This window comes from Odontesthes bonariensis, chromosome 8 (assembly GCF_027942865.1).
Source record: "Odontesthes bonariensis isolate fOdoBon6 chromosome 8, fOdoBon6.hap1, whole genome shotgun sequence".
Lineage (NCBI taxonomy): Eukaryota > Metazoa > Chordata > Actinopteri > Atheriniformes > Atherinopsidae > Odontesthes > Odontesthes bonariensis.
The window spans coordinates 24,801,892-24,817,755 of NC_134513.1; positions in this window are offsets into that span (position 1 = coordinate 24,801,892).

Sequence of the window (15,864 nt, forward strand, 5' to 3'; positions counted from 1 at the left end):
CAAACGCCATCACACGATTTTCACCGCCTGGCTACGCCCACACCGTTCAGAGTTTGGAAAAGTTTTTCAATGATTTCCGCCCCCCCATGTCTTAAGAGCTACCTGCCCAAGTTTGAAACTTGTAGCATTAAATCTGTAGGAGGAGCTAGATCAAATGCATGATGTGGAAAAAAAAAAAAAAAGACGTTTGCAACCACCAGCAGGTGGCGCTAAAGGTGGATGTCACTATGTTATATGTACGCGTTCAGGCTGGGTCCAGCATTCACCGTATGAAGTTTGGGACAGATTGGATAATGTATGTGGGAGTTAATAGTGATTTTTTGTGGCGAGTGATGGCGAGTCTTCGAACTTTGAGGCATCGCCACGGCCTTTAAGTTTTGAAAAAGTTGCCCAATGATCCCCCCACCCCCCATGTCTTAAGAGTAACCTGGCCAAGTTTGAATCTGTAGCATTAAATTTGCAGGACGAATGGGACCATGGCAGCAGGAGACTTTTTTGTGCGTCTGGGGATGATGAATGAGTGTACCGAATTTCGTCGTCCCACGCGAAACTAACCCCAATGCGGGGACCATTTTTAAGCATCGTAGAGGGCGCTACAGAGTCAATGAGCGACTCCCAAAAATATAAAGTTTAGATTCTTTCATGTCGTTGACTGGCAGGTGGCGCTTGCAAAATTTTCTGAGTTTTCGAGCACCTTTTGCAAAGAATCGGAAGAATAGCCCTTACAGATACAATAGGGTCCTTGCAGTTTCACTGCTCGGTCCCTAATAAGATCTGGGATACTGATTGGTCTGACCACAGTACACGTCTTCACTGATGTACCATCCTGTGTTTAAGTTTCATTAATTTTTTCAAATATATTTATTTCAAATTCTCACTTTTATACAATTTTAAGATTTTTTTTTCTCTTCAGATTCAGCTTTTTTTTTTTCAAAACTAGAAAATAAAAAAAAAAAAAAGAACTCAGGTTGCTGCCGTTGCTAGGCAACATCAGGCTGGCTTTTCTATTCTGTGACATCAGCAAATGTTCTGTTGATGGGGGTGGAGCCTAAGTTACTATTCCTTCATGACATCAGAGTGACATCACAATGATGTCAATGATGTGATATCCTCAAAACTTGTAAATAGGACCTGATTCATTCACATCAGGTCATTTAGACAGTTAGAGCGTACGCATCTCTGTTATCACAGTTAGACACTGATTCAAAGCACGAAACCATATTAATTCTATCGTTGGACACCAAAAAACAAAATTGATCTTTACACAATGGAGTCTACTGGAAACAACCTACAAGCTGCTGAGACCAACAATACAGCCTCTACATCTGAAGTAACGGCATCTACTAGCCAGGAAGCTGCCCAAACAAACACTGTGAACAAGAAGCCAACTTGCAGAGAAGGTTTTGTGACCATCCCAGAATTGGAGTTTAATAAAATCTGGAATGACAAAGATGAGAAGATTGCAACTCTCAAACAAAAAAATGGATCTTTGCTGGATGAGTTTAATAGCCTTAAATTCAATTTAAGACAATTACAGCGATTGTATTCAACAGCTGCAAACGAGAAGCGCCGACGGCAAGAAGAAGTTGAAAGAGAAAGGATTAAGAGAGAGGAAGCTGAGAGCTCTTTAGCTCAGAAACTGGAGGAAACCAGCAAAATAGAGGCTGAACTGACTAAATCAGTGACTCAACTGAAGGACCAGAAAAGGGCCGCCATGAAGGAAAACGCTGCACTTTCAAATGAAGTGCAGCAGCTAAAGAATGAGCTACAAAATCTGAAAGATGAGACAGAAAAAGCCACCGTTCTATACATAGAACTACAAAAGAAAGAGAGGCTAAATGCAGACGCCACCTGTACAATTACCAAGTTGGAATCGGGTCTGCGGACTGAGAAGTACAGGACAGAAGAAGCCGGGACCAGCTCAGCCGTACAAATGGAGGCAAACTCCAAAATGAAGACTGGTCTCTTCCAAATTCAGAAAGACTTCGATGGACAAAAACGACAGAGGGAGCAGGACAAGACCCATCTTCTGGAAGAACAAATAAAAACAGCCACCAGCACGAACGAAGCTGAGATAGAAAATCAAAAATCGCTGGAAAATGAGAAAAAAAAGTGGCAGGAAGAAAAGTCCAGCCCTCTACAAATGTTATCAGCTATGAAGGAGACTCTAGAGAATAAAGAAGAGGAAAGGAAACAATCTGCAGACAGTTTGATGGAAAGGATAACGAGCTTGGAAGAGCAGATGGGAAAGATTCAGACGAAGAAGGCAAAGAAGAAATCTCTCTGGAGAAGATTCCTCCAGCTTTTTAAATGACCTGAAAGAGTCTGACCTCTGACCGTCTTTTTCCCGAACCCCCCAACTTTAAAACTTTAAACTTTAAAAACCTTAAGCAAACCCTTTGTTTGCTGATGTCTATTATGTGACATCAGCAAATGTTCTGTTGATGGGGGTGGAGCCTAAGTCTCTGTTCCTTCATGACAGTGACATCACAATAATGTCACAGTCAGACACTGATTCAAAGCACGAACGCATATTAATTCTATCGTTGGACGCCAAAAACAAAATTGATCTTTACACAATGGAGTCTACTAAAATAAACCTACAAGCTGCTGAGACCAACAAAACAGCCTCTACATCTGATATACATCCCATTCTAAAACTCATACAAGTAACGACATCTACTAACCAGGAAGCTGCCCAAACAAAAACTGTAAACAAGAAGCTAGTGAAAACTCAACGCTACATCTGGGTCGTCTGCTGGCTTCGTTCCTGACTGCTTCGTTTGGAAGACAAATCCTGCCGTGTGTTACCATCTTAAACAGAGACTGCAGATGCGGTGAGAGAACTCTTATGAAGGGACAATCCTGGAAGAACTGAACTTTCTCGGCATAGTCCTTCACCTGATCCAAGCTATGGGTATAGTGACTTTGGTTGCAAATGAAGTTTTGAGTTAAATGCTTGAGAAGACTTGGTGATCTGAAATGCTTGAAACTCTTAAAGTGAATGCAAATTCTTAAGGTTTGAAATTACATGGTTAAGAGAAGCCTATGTTTACATTCTGAGGTTAATGCAAGCAAGCTCAGGCCCATATTGAATGTAGTTTATTTGTGATGGGCCCATTTTCTCTTTCCTTTAATGTTTAATGTGAGTAGCAACACAACACTCATTAAGACATTTCAGTTTATCACTAAGATAATCCTAAGTCAAAAATGTCAGTGACTGAAGAAAATGGTAAATCCACTGGTGAGAGTGATATCTCTGAAGAACCTCCAACAATTGCAGGAAAGTCAGTTGACCCACAAGAAGTAGTCTCTGGCTCTCGTGAAAGACAACTAACTGAAAAGGGCCAACAGATGCGTGAAGAACAGGCAAAAAAGCATGTAAAAGCATTCTTAAAGTCCTATGACTCCTGGAAGAGGACAGCAAAAGAAAAAGTAGAAAAAGTCTAAAGCAATTCTGTTCACAGGAGGATCTTGATCAAATGTATCAGTACATTCACAGTGAATATGATCATGTACATCAACATTATGAGCCACTTCAGCGCAATTCAACTAACGCTCCAGATGTTGTGCAGAAAATGGATGCCTGTAGAACACTGACAACAGAAATATGTGATATAGTGAGTAAACGATTGGAGGTGGGCGTCGCCCGCGACACCTTTGAGCCAGAGGTTGAAAAGCAACGAGTGAGAATGAGTTTAAACAGAGATGAACACAAATCCATTTTTGGAGAAACAAACACTGAAACCGTCATCTCAGAAAGGCTGGAAGGATTAGAGAATGTGTCCATTGCCAACTCTAAGGCTTCTAGTAAATGAGCAGAGGCAGAAGCGGAGCTTGCAGCCAAACAAGAGCAAGCAAAGTCTATGGAAGAGATACAAGCTCAACAGAGTAAACTGACAAAACTGGAAAGTGAATGGAACCTTCATGACTCACAGGTGATGGCACAAATGAGGCAAAAGCAAACTGAAGTTCAGTTGAAACTAGAGGAGGAGAAATCAAAGCTGAAAAAGATGCAAGTAGATATGGATGTAAAGGTGGCTGCAGCTCGGGTTCGAACATATGAGAAGTTTAAAGGTGGAGTGGAAAATGAAGTCAGGGAGCGCCATGAATTAGCCCCTCTTAAAGCTACCACAGTTATGAATTCAAATCGACCCACAGTGTTGCAATCACAGACAGCATCCCATAGTGAAACAGCCAGATTGGCTGACGCAATTGCAAGTTCACTAAGCTTAAATCGCCTTCCTGTTCCTGAACCAACTGTCTTCTCTGGTGATCCTCTGAAGTTTGTTGACTTTAAAATGTCTTTCCTAATTTTAATTGGTAGAAAACCTATCCCTGCCAGTGAAAAGATGCTTTATCTGAAAAGCTACCTTACAGGAGAGGCACGCAAAGCCGTGGAAGGGTTCTTCTACCGGAGCTCTGAAGATGCATATGAGGGTGCCTGGGCAGTTTTGGAGGACCGCTATGGCAACCCATTTGTTGTACAGAAAGCATTCAGAGACAAACTTATGAAATGGCCTAAGATTAATTCAAATGATTCTTCTGCATTAAGAGAGTTTGCAGATTTCTTAAAAAGCTGTGCAGAAGCAATGCCTCATGTTAAAGGACTGGCCATACTGAATGACTGTGAGGAAAATCATAAGCTCTTGAAAAAACTGCCTGATTGGATTGTACGGAAATGGAGTAGGATTGCTGTAGATGAACTTGATAAATCAGGAGAATATCCAGTTTTCAATCGCTTCACTGAGTTTGTGTTGAAAGAGGCTCGTATAGCCTGTAACCCCATAGCCTCTCCCCTCTTTCTAAATTCTAGAATCCCAGATGAGAAGCCATTTAAAAGAGCAAAGGTTCTGAGCACAAGTGCCCAATCCAAAGATCACACTTTAAAGGTCTCAGAAAATGTGTCATTTCCTAGGCCTAGGGTACCTTGCCTCATTTGCAAAGAAGAATTGCATGGCATAGCCAAGTGTTCAGTCTTCGCTGCCAAGCCTATGGGAGATAAAAAGACATTCATGCATCAGAACCATCTTTGCTTTGGATGTTTACGTAAAGGCCATATCACAAAAGATTGTAGAACAAAGCATATCTGTGGAGTGTGTGGCCGCCGCCATCCGACCTGTTTGCATGACGATGAGAAGGGAAGGAAATTAGGAGAAGTCACAATGAAAGTTCATCTACAGAAGGACAAGTAACTCAGATCCATAAAGTCAACTCCCATGCTGTCATTAGAGAGGCATCCGCTACTTCAAGTATCGTTCCTGTTTACCTGTCATCTGTAAATGAACCTGAAAAAGAAATTCTCACATATGCTCTTCTTGATACACAGAGTGATTCAACTTTTGTCCTGGAAGATGTTGCCAGAGAACTGAATGTAGCCACTCAACCACTGCAGTTGAAGCTCAGTACAATGAGTTATCCCCAGTCAAAGTGTAGTTGGCCTGCAAGTTAGAAGCTTCCATAACGACAATTATATTCTGTTACGGCAAGTATATACACGTGACTTCATTCCAGTTGACAAATCCAGTGTACCAATATCTTCTACAGCTTTGCAATGGTCTCATCTCAAAAATCTGGCACACGAGTTGCCACCACTTCAAGACTGTGATGTGGGCCTTCTAATAGGCTATGACTGTCCTTCAGCTCTAGCAAAAAAGTACAAAACAAACAAACAAAATGAAGCCGATGAGATGAAACATGAATGACATGTTACGGAATATAATTATAATTAAAAGTCAAATTAAATGCAAAAATCCCTGTATTTCATTTTCCTTTAAGTGCTTTCTCCCTACTGTCTCAGCTCTTTATGATGTGGGCTTTCTCTTTTATTACAAACTTTTCACACAAGACAAAATGTGTCTGAACTTTCAAACTTAAAATCAACAGAATTGTAAACAGAAACTTGCATCTAAATCATAAGTCTGGATCATGTTGGTTGTGAAGTCCTACATTTCAGCTGCTAGAAGCTTTTATGAAGATTGTTTAGTAAATCTTGGTATAAAATCAAAGTTAAAAAATGAGTATCATTCATCAAAGTCACTTTAGACTGTTCTGTACATCTAAAGGACAATTGTTTGATTAATGTGTTATCACTGTCACTTCTCTGGTTTGTCTGAAGTTCTTTTGCTGATGGCTTTCCTCGGGGAAGAGACTTCTGTAAACTCTGCTTGTCTTCAAGCTGCTGACCTGTGCAACAGAGAGGTCATGTAATCGCACCCAGAAAACTGTGGTAACATTTTCTGTTGCTTCACATAATCTGAGTCAGTGGGAGAATGTAAATGTTGAATAAAAGAGGCTCCAGAATTGGACCCTGGGGAACTCCACACGCCAGTCAATGTCAGTTTTGAGAGAAGAGGAATGCCTGCAACCGAAGGGCCTGCGGGTGGGAAAATGCTGCTCAGGTAGTTCCCACAGGAATCGCCTCAGGACTGCCCTCTGAGAATCATTTTGTTTTTTATATCGAATACTATGCTCCTTGTTACCAACAATAATAAAAGGGCTTAAAAATTTAAAATGACTGAATCCTAGAAATCATTTTGATATGGTTCATAAATGAGTGGAACCTTTCCATTTACACTCTCAGGCACACAAACATAAATAATGGTTTTGCACAAGGGTGTAATAATGGTGTTGACATTGGTGGGGACATAATTTTTTCACTCCACCACCAACTAAGTTTGAGGGACACGTCCTTCGTGTGGGGGGTGTGGGGGGCCTCCCCCAGAAATTTTTTATTTCTTAGATGCAATTTCCTGCATTTTAACCAATTCTGGGGTGAAAAATGCAAATCCCATCTGATTCACAGCCCTCTGATTTTTTTTTTTTTAATGTAAACCATAATGGCAAGATTGAGAATTGATTTTTTTATGCAAGTCACTCAAGTTTCTGGTGACTTCAACATTATCCCAGGCCCAAGCAGACATTGCCATAGAAAGATGTTTTATGTGTGTTATGTGTTTCTGAAATTTCAGGATCTGTAAGTTGATGAGTTTGGGTGCATTTTGTATAAAATATCAACTGATGAAGTTTTGAAAGTGCACACTGCAAAGATAAGTGTGAAAAGTGTGAACAATAAAAGTGGAAATGTACAATTTTTGAAAAATGTAGGCGGATGACTACTTAGCATTAGCAACAAGCATTTATTAGCTCTGCACAGTTCCCACAAAAATAAAACACCAGCAGTCAAAAGATTAAGGTCCAGCAAACATTTATTAAAAATAAAGACATACTGGCACATGAAAAACACTTTTCCACGGCTCACTTTTTCCTGAGCTCCTACAAACTATTAAGTTTGTAGCTTTGAGCCTATTAACTAGCCATATCTTGTATGAATGAGCCATGCAATGCATGGCGCCGCCGTTCATTGAGGCAGACAAACTGCTGAGTAACTTACCGTTGACTTGGTGAAATAACCTCTTATGTCCGTCAGTTTTCTTTTCTTGCCCGAGTCAGACATGATTACTCCGAGCCAGCGAATAAAAGACCCGTCACCTCGTCAGCTGTTTTCCCGCTATCACCGCTTAGCAACCAACCTAGCAACCAACCTAGCAACAACAAGCCAGGCATAGCGCTACAGAAGGTGATCCAATCACAGATAGCGAGGCTGTCCCCACCAATGACACGCCATCTTTGAGAGAAGGAACTGCGGGAGGGGAAAATTAACCCTTTGTTTCGCCCGTGCTCTGCTGTGGTCCATGAGTTTAAGCATTCGAAAATTATAGAACGAGTGAAAAAAAATCAACACAGAAAGAAAAATATATCTAGTGTGAGATTTCTTTGTTAAGTGTGAGAGCGTGACACTAAGTCTGAAGGAGTGAGTGTCACGGCAGATGCGTGAGAGTTGGCAACCCTGCCTTCGGGGGTCTGAGTTGGAAAAACTGCGCTATGGAACTTTGCTGGAGCGGCCCGGTAGCTGAGCGGAAGTACTTCGACTTGCTTTCTGGCACACCTACCGCAAAAACAAATAGACCCCTCTCACGCTCCCAGGTACATTTGACTTGTCTTACCTTCTCGGTCGACATAGCTTGCACCTTCTAACTCCTCGCCGGTTCGTCAACAAACGTGAAAAGTGAAAGTGAAAGGGTGTTGTATTTACGACACTGTAACCGTACATTACCTCCAAGCCTGTAGGGGGAGCTCCAGAGTGGGATTTTTGAGAAGTTACATTGTTTCGCTTAAAATAAGAATTTCTATAAGGAAAAAATGTGTCGTGACGGGTGGGTTGGTAGGACACGGACTCGAGAGATGTAAAAAGCAAACTTGGTTTATTTTTAACTTTGGACAAAACAAAAGGCGCAGCTGAGCCAGATGACAAAAACTTCAACTGTGAAATCAAAACATGAACATGACAAAAATAAAATTGGAAAAAAATTGAGATTTTTTTTTATATTCGTCAGGTTTCCGAAATGTGTCCCCCCCAATGTTAAACTCATTCCTACGCCCTTGGTTGTGTCACTTGTTGTGGCTGAAGTTGTGTTTAGTTCATCTCAGGATCCTCGTAGTCCTCAACAGAAGCGATGATCTTTGAGAACTGGTAGAGGGAAATGTGAGGAAAAAATGTTCTGTGAACTGAAAGTGTTTTATGTTTGTTTTTAAAGGATACTGTGAACCATGGCGAACATGGAATTGGTGGTGCGATGGTGGTCCAAAAAAACAACAACAACCCACAAACACTCTGAAATTTGGTAGATCTCAAGCTAGTACTTTTGAATAACACGCCAATTTTACCTTTATCCCTAACACACACACACCCACATCTTATTTACAATAAGATGAAAAGCACAATCAGTTATAAAGTGAGAAAGCTAAATTTAAACAAAACCAATAACTAACATGTTTTAGTGCTTAGTTTTGGAGGAATTGACTTGCACTAGAGATCACATGTACAATATTCAGAGAAGAAACATGAGCAATACTAGCTGACACAAAAGACTGACTATTTTCTATCCTAAAGCCCAAAACACCTCTGTCAATGTTTCTCTCATATTTCCAAAGTTGGTTGTTTTGTTTGTGTCTTCTTCTCTAAAGTTGTGTTTCTGGCTTGGTGACCACGAATTTGTTTATTTCAGCCAAGTCTGAAGTGCCTGCATCACAGAAGTCTGGGAAGTCTGTTCTCTGTGGGATGAAATTAATTACTGAGCCAGCAAATCTTGTGAAAGTAGTAGGATGGCAATAAATCCAGAGCTTTGCTGGAAGTTTTGACTATGGGAAAGCCTTAAAGGTAGGGTAGGAGATCCTAGATTTCAGGAGTCCTAGAGTCCAGCGAAGCTGCATTTTGAAAATACACAGATACAAAGTCCTAACCCCTTTCTTCAGACTTTCCCCCGAAGCCACGCCTCTATAGTACTTGAATGCGCAATGCTTGTTCACGAGCAGAAAGGTGCACGAGCGCTGTTTAAATCGTCGTTGCCGTATTTAGTATATGCTAACTATACGTTTAATAATGCTAGGTGCTAGCCAAGCTGGCTCTAGTTTAGCTTCCTGCCAAGCTTCTGGGCACGCGTAATTTGTTCACGAAGAAGGGTACGCGCACAGGGGGAAGGAGGAGCAGATTGCAGTTTGATAGACGCATCAGAATCCAATCATCGTTCAGTATGATTGGATAGTGTTTTTCCTGGATTGTTCGTTCTTAGAGGCCACTAAAACTTTTAATTTTTGTGTCAAAACTTTTAATTAATTGGTTGCAATGGGGATGTGAATAGTATTTCAAGGAATATGTAAAAAATGCTCCAGAAAAAGAACCCCTACCCCACCTTTAAGTCTTTCTTCATCTTAAAGTCAGACTCCATTTCACTTGCAGACTAGAGATGAAATTTGAAAAATAAAAAAATCTGACAGACTTTAGGCAGCTCCTACATCTTCTCTACCCTTAGCACACACACTTAGTTATGTTTTATGCACCCGTCTCTTAATTTCAGAGGACATTACAGTGAATTACATACATTTCCTAAAGACTAACTGAAGCAATGCTCTCCACTGGCCCAGCCACTCCCCAAACCCAGGATTTTTTTCCTAGAATTTAAATTATTTTGGTCAAACTATGTCCCTACATGGCGACTCTGCACAAAGTAAAAGTCCCCATGACAACCAATATACAGTTCCTCCAGCCCCATATCAAATCTCTGTTCCACACTCACCTCTGGTAAGTAATATTATCTCCACCACATATTCATATGCTGCAAAGGCAAGTTTTTTAATACTGTGATAGCAGTGATCTGGAAAAAACATTTTATTCAGATGTATTTTAAGTGCTCTTCAATCCTACCGACGCCTTCCGATGAGGAAGCAGAGTTGGGGAGCTCGGACGTGGGACCTCCCATTTCTGGGGCTGAGGTTGCCGAGGTGGTCAAAAAACTCCTCGGGGTTGGATGAGGTCCGTCCTGAGTTCCTCAAGGCTCTGGATGTTGTGGGGTTGTCTTGGTTGACACGCCTCTGCAGCATCGCGTGGACATGGGGGGCAGTGCCTCTGGACTGGCAGATCGGGGTGGTGGTCCCCCTCTTTAAAAAGGGGGACCGGAGGGTGTGTTCCAACTATAGAGGGATCACACTCCTCAGCCTCCCTGGTAAGGTCTTTTCGGGGGTACTGGAGAGGAGGATCCGCCGAATAGTTGAATCTTGGATTCAGGAAGTGCAGTGTGGTTTTCGTCCTGGCCGTGGAACAGCGGACCAGCTCTATACCCTCCGCAGGATCCTGGAGGGTGCATGGGAGTTCGCCCAACCGGTCTACATGTGTTTTGTGGACTTGGAGAAGGCGTTCGACCGTGTCCCTCGGGGACTCTTGTGGGGGGTGCTCCGGGAGTATGGAGTGCCGGACTCCTTGATATGGGCTGTTCGGTCTCTGTATGACCGGTGTCAGAGTTTGGTCCGCATTGCTGGTAGTAAGTCGGACATGTTTCCTGTGAGGGTTGGACTCCGTCAAGGCTGCCCTTTGTCACCGATTCTGTTCATAATTTTTATGGACAGAATTTCTAGGCACAGCCAGGGCGTTGAGGGGGTCTGGTTTGGCTACCTCAGAATCGGGTCTCTGCTTTTTGCGGACGATGTTGTTCTGTTGGCGTCGTCAGGCCGTGACCTTCAGCTCTCACTGGAGCGGTTCGCAGCCGAGTGTGAAGCGGCTGGGATGGGAATCAGCACCTCCAAATCCGAGACCATGGTCTTCGGCCGGAAAAGGGTGGAATGCAATCTCCGGGTCGGGAATAAGATCCTTCCCCAAGTGGAGGAGTTCAAGTATCTTGGGGTCTTATTCACGAGTGATGGACGAATGGAGCAGGAGATTGACAGACGGATGCGGGCTCTGCACCGGCCCGTCGTGGTGAAGAAGGAGCTGAGCCAGAAGGCGAAGCTCTCGATTTACCGGTCAATCTATGTTCCTACCCTCACCTATGGGTAGTGACCGAAATAACGAGATCGCAAATACAAGCGGCCCAAATGAGTTTCCTCCGCAGGGTGTCTGGGCTCTCCCTTAGAGATAGGGTGAGAAGCTCGGTCATCCGGGAGGGGCTCGGAGTAGAACCACTGCTCCTCCGCATCCAGAGGAGTCAGATGAGGTGGCTCGGACATCTGGTGAGAATGCCTCCTGGACGCCTCCCTGGTGAGGTGTTCTGGGCCCGTCCCACTGGGAGGAGGCCCCGGGGAAGACCCAGGACACGTTGGAGAGACTGTTTCTCGGCTGGCCTGGGAACGCCTCGGGGTCCCCCCAGAGGAGCTGGAGGAAGTGGCCGGGGACAGGGACGTCTGGGTCTCTTTGCTCAAGCTGCTGCCCCCGCGACCCGATCCCCGGACCAGCGCAAGATGATGGATGGAAGGTATTTTAAGTGCATTTCTTCATAATATCCAGCACAACTGTGAAAGTGAAGAGATTTTTAACATTAGGAAGATACTGGGAAATGTTGTCTATAAGGCAAGCAATGATCTATAACATAAATCTTAGTTTAGTTGAATTATCGACAAGTTACATAGAACTAAATTTATTAATGCAAACAGAAAAAACACAACATAGGTGAATCTGAACCAAGACCCCATAGATTTTATATTCTCTCTAAGATCCATAAGGAACCCAATACTTAGACGATACCTTGGGAGATTCCTCCGTGAACACCCATTGTGTCGGAATCTGGAAACGAATTCATCGAATTTCATTTATACACTCTTTCAATTAAACATCAAAGACACTTATCATTTTATTGATGTGGAGAGTCTTAAATACCAATATTGATGCTTAGTTTCTAGTCTAATTAGGTCCCAATAAGCCCAAATAGCAAAGAGAAATAAAAAATGCATGTAAAAAAAAATCACCTTGGGCCTTAGTAGGTTGAGATCAAACTTGTCCTACAGATTTAATGCTACAGACTTCAAACTTGGCAAGGTGACTCTTAAGACATGGGGGGTATAATTCATGGAAAAACTTTTTCAAAACTTAAAGGGCGTGGGAACGCCTCAAAGTTTGATGACTCGCCATCACTCGACTCAAAAAATGAAGTCGCTTATAACTCCCACATACATTATCCAATCTGTCCCAAACTTCATACGGTGATTGCTGGACCCAGCCTGAACGCGCAAATATAACATAATGACATCCACCTATAGCGCTACCTGCTGGTGGTCGGAAATGTCTTTTTTTTTCCACACCTCGCATTTGATCAAACTCGCTCCTACAGATTTAATGCTTTAAGCTTCAAACTTGGCCAGGTTACTCTTAAGACATGGGGGGAAAAATTCATGGAGAAACTTTTTCAAACCTCCAAGGGGATGGCCGGCCCAACGTACGCACATCCCAACGTACGCCACCTCGGTCCCGCCTACAGCTGCTTGCAGCTTTCTAGTTATTCCGTTCTTTCTTTCTTTCTTTCTTTCTTTCTTTCTTTCTTTCTTTGCAAAAGGTCTGCGAAAACTCATGAAATTTTGCGAGCGCCACCTGCCAGTCGACGACATGAAAGTATCTAAACTTTATATTTTTGGGAGTCGCTCATTGACTCTGTAGCGCCCCCTACGATGCTTAAAAATGGTCCCCTTAATAGGATTAGTTTTGCGTAGGACGATGAATTTCGGTACACTCATTCATCATGCCCAGATGCACAAAAAAGTCTCTTCCCGCCATGGTCCCATGTCCACAGGAAGGCGGCCATTTTGGATTGAAAGTGAGTTTTTATGCCATTTTTGACCGATTCCACGCCTTGCATAAGATCGAACTTGTCCCACAGATTTAATGCTACACTCTTCAAACTTGGCCAGGTTACTCTTAAGACATGGGGGGAAAAATTCATGGGGAAACTTTTTCAAAAGGGCGTGGCCGTGGCGACGCCTCAAGTTTGATGACTTGCCATCACTCGAATCAAAATTCAAGTCGCTTATAACTTCCACATGCATTATCCAATCTGTCCCAAACTTCATAAGGTGAATGCTGAACGCGTACATATTATCATAGTGACATCCACCTATAGCGCCACCTGCTGGTGGTTGGAAAAGTATTTTTTTTCCACACCTCGCATTTGATCGAACTCCTCCTACATATTTCATGCTACAAGCTTCAAACTTGGACAGGTTACTCTTAAAACATGGAGAAAGTTTTTCAAACCTCAAAGGGCGTGGCCGTGGCGACACCTCAAATATATGACTGGCCACAAAAAATTAAGTCGCCTATAACTTCCACATACACTATCCAATCTGTCCCAAACGTCATTCGGTGATTGCTGGACCCAGCCTGAACGCGCACATATAAAATAGTGACATCCACCTACAGCGCCACCTAATGGTGGTCAGAAATGTCTTTTTTTTAACACACCTTGCATTTGATCAAACTCCTCCTACATATTTCATGCTAAAATCTTCAAACTTGGCCAGGTTACTCTTAAGACACGGGGGGAAAATTAATTGAAAAACTTTTCAAAACTCTGAACGGTGTGGGCGTGGCCAGGCAGTGAAAATCATGTGATGGCGTTTGTGATTTGAAAGCCTTATCATCATCGCATTTTCAAAAATCCCGCTGCATTGGGGTTATTATGTGCTCGTACGTACGGAGAGGGTATCGTGCGTGTGGGCAGAGCTGCAGCTCCAGCGTCCAGCGCATGCCCCAACGTACGCACATTCCAACGTACGTCATCTCGGTCCTGCTCACAGCTGCTTGCAGCTTTCTAGTTATTGATGTTGTTATTACAATCATTGTAAATATTTAACAAAAATTTGAGCTACTTGACTAATTTGAATTTCCCCCATTGGGGGATGAATAAATTATTTTTCTAATTTCTGGTGAATATTAAATTAACACTATTTATGAAACAAATATACAAATGCTGTATAACTGTTTTGATCTCTTCTCAAAGCAGCTTTTTTGTATTTGATTCACGAAGAAATAAGTTGATGTAAGTTTCTCCAAGGCTTGGCCTTAATGAAGACTTGCGTGACCTCAAGGCTTCAGGAAATCGGAGGCTAGTTGAAACATTAACATGATAAATTCCCTGATGCTCTCCTCTCTTCTTTTCTGTCTGTTACACTTACATTATGCGAGGAGCAGATCTTATTTCAGCATGAAAAACGATTTTTCATGTGTATTAATATGGTATTCCTGAAGACAAAATAATAATCAAGATGAAGTAGAAACATGCAAAACCATGGGCGTAATTTCGGCATGGATATAAGGGACGCGTCCCCACCAATATCCAGCGATTATCGTTTTGTCCGCACCAATTTGATCACTGGGGCTGGGGGGAAAAAACGGTCTCCCGTCTCATTCGCATTGCGGCGAAGAAAGGGTTAACCAAAAGTCCTTTGCCAAAGGCTGACGACCAATCTGATTGGCTGTGCCTTCCCCTTCTTTCACGTGAGACTCTAGGTTGTGTATGGTTGCTAGGAGGCAGGAGCGCCAAAAAAAAAAAAAGCTGAGGTCTTTTCGGTAGGTTCTATCACTGCGCTAATCAGTGGTGTTACCACACGGTACGTTATTAAATTAATCTGGCAGGCTAACGTTCCAGAATCTTTGGTGCAACAAGGGTGACACGGGCACATGACTGCCAAGTGAGATGGCAGGCAAAAGAAAAAAAGTGGACATACGGAGCTACTTTTCAAAGAAATCTGTAAGTCACACTATCACTCGCTAATGAAATGACGTTTGGAACACAGCCCGTTAGCAGGGCAAACTCGTTATCTATGAATCAAGTTGTCTACGATGGCACAACTAACTGCAGAGACTGTTGTGCAGTTGAATATCCAATGAATGAAATGGCATTCATGGCCCATTTTATTGTCCAGGTGACAGATCCAACATCACAACGCCACACTACAACACAGGCAGACGGCGATGGAGAGAAAGAGTCACAGGTGAAGTTGAATGATGATTAGTTGCCGAAGTTGTCCTGTAATTTACCATGGGTTACATAACCAATGATAGGCTGATGATGGTTCATTACTGTCTTTGAGTGCATTAAGTGAATGCTCATGGGATGTCACTGCTATTTAACAGGTGACAGCTCAGCCATGTTCTAATAGCTCAGACAAAGGCGAAGAGACAGGAGCACAGGTGAATTTTATTGTTGATTATTGATTGATACTACTAGTAATTTTTAACACAATTCATGTTGGTAGATGAATGTTGGTTAATGATGTAAAGTGATCAATTGGTGTATGCTTGGCAAAAAAATGAATTGACATGTTATGGTTTTTTTGTACGTCGTATCAATGTATTATTTTATCAGGTGGCAATCATGACACATGATACAGGGGAAGATACAGGAGAAGAGTCAGGGTCAAAGGTGAGGTCAATTAAGAACAACCATGTTTTTTAATGTGAGGATAAAAAGTATGCAGTTAATTATGTGGGTGGTGATATCATGAGGTCACATGTAATTATCATCACATAATGTTACAGTATGG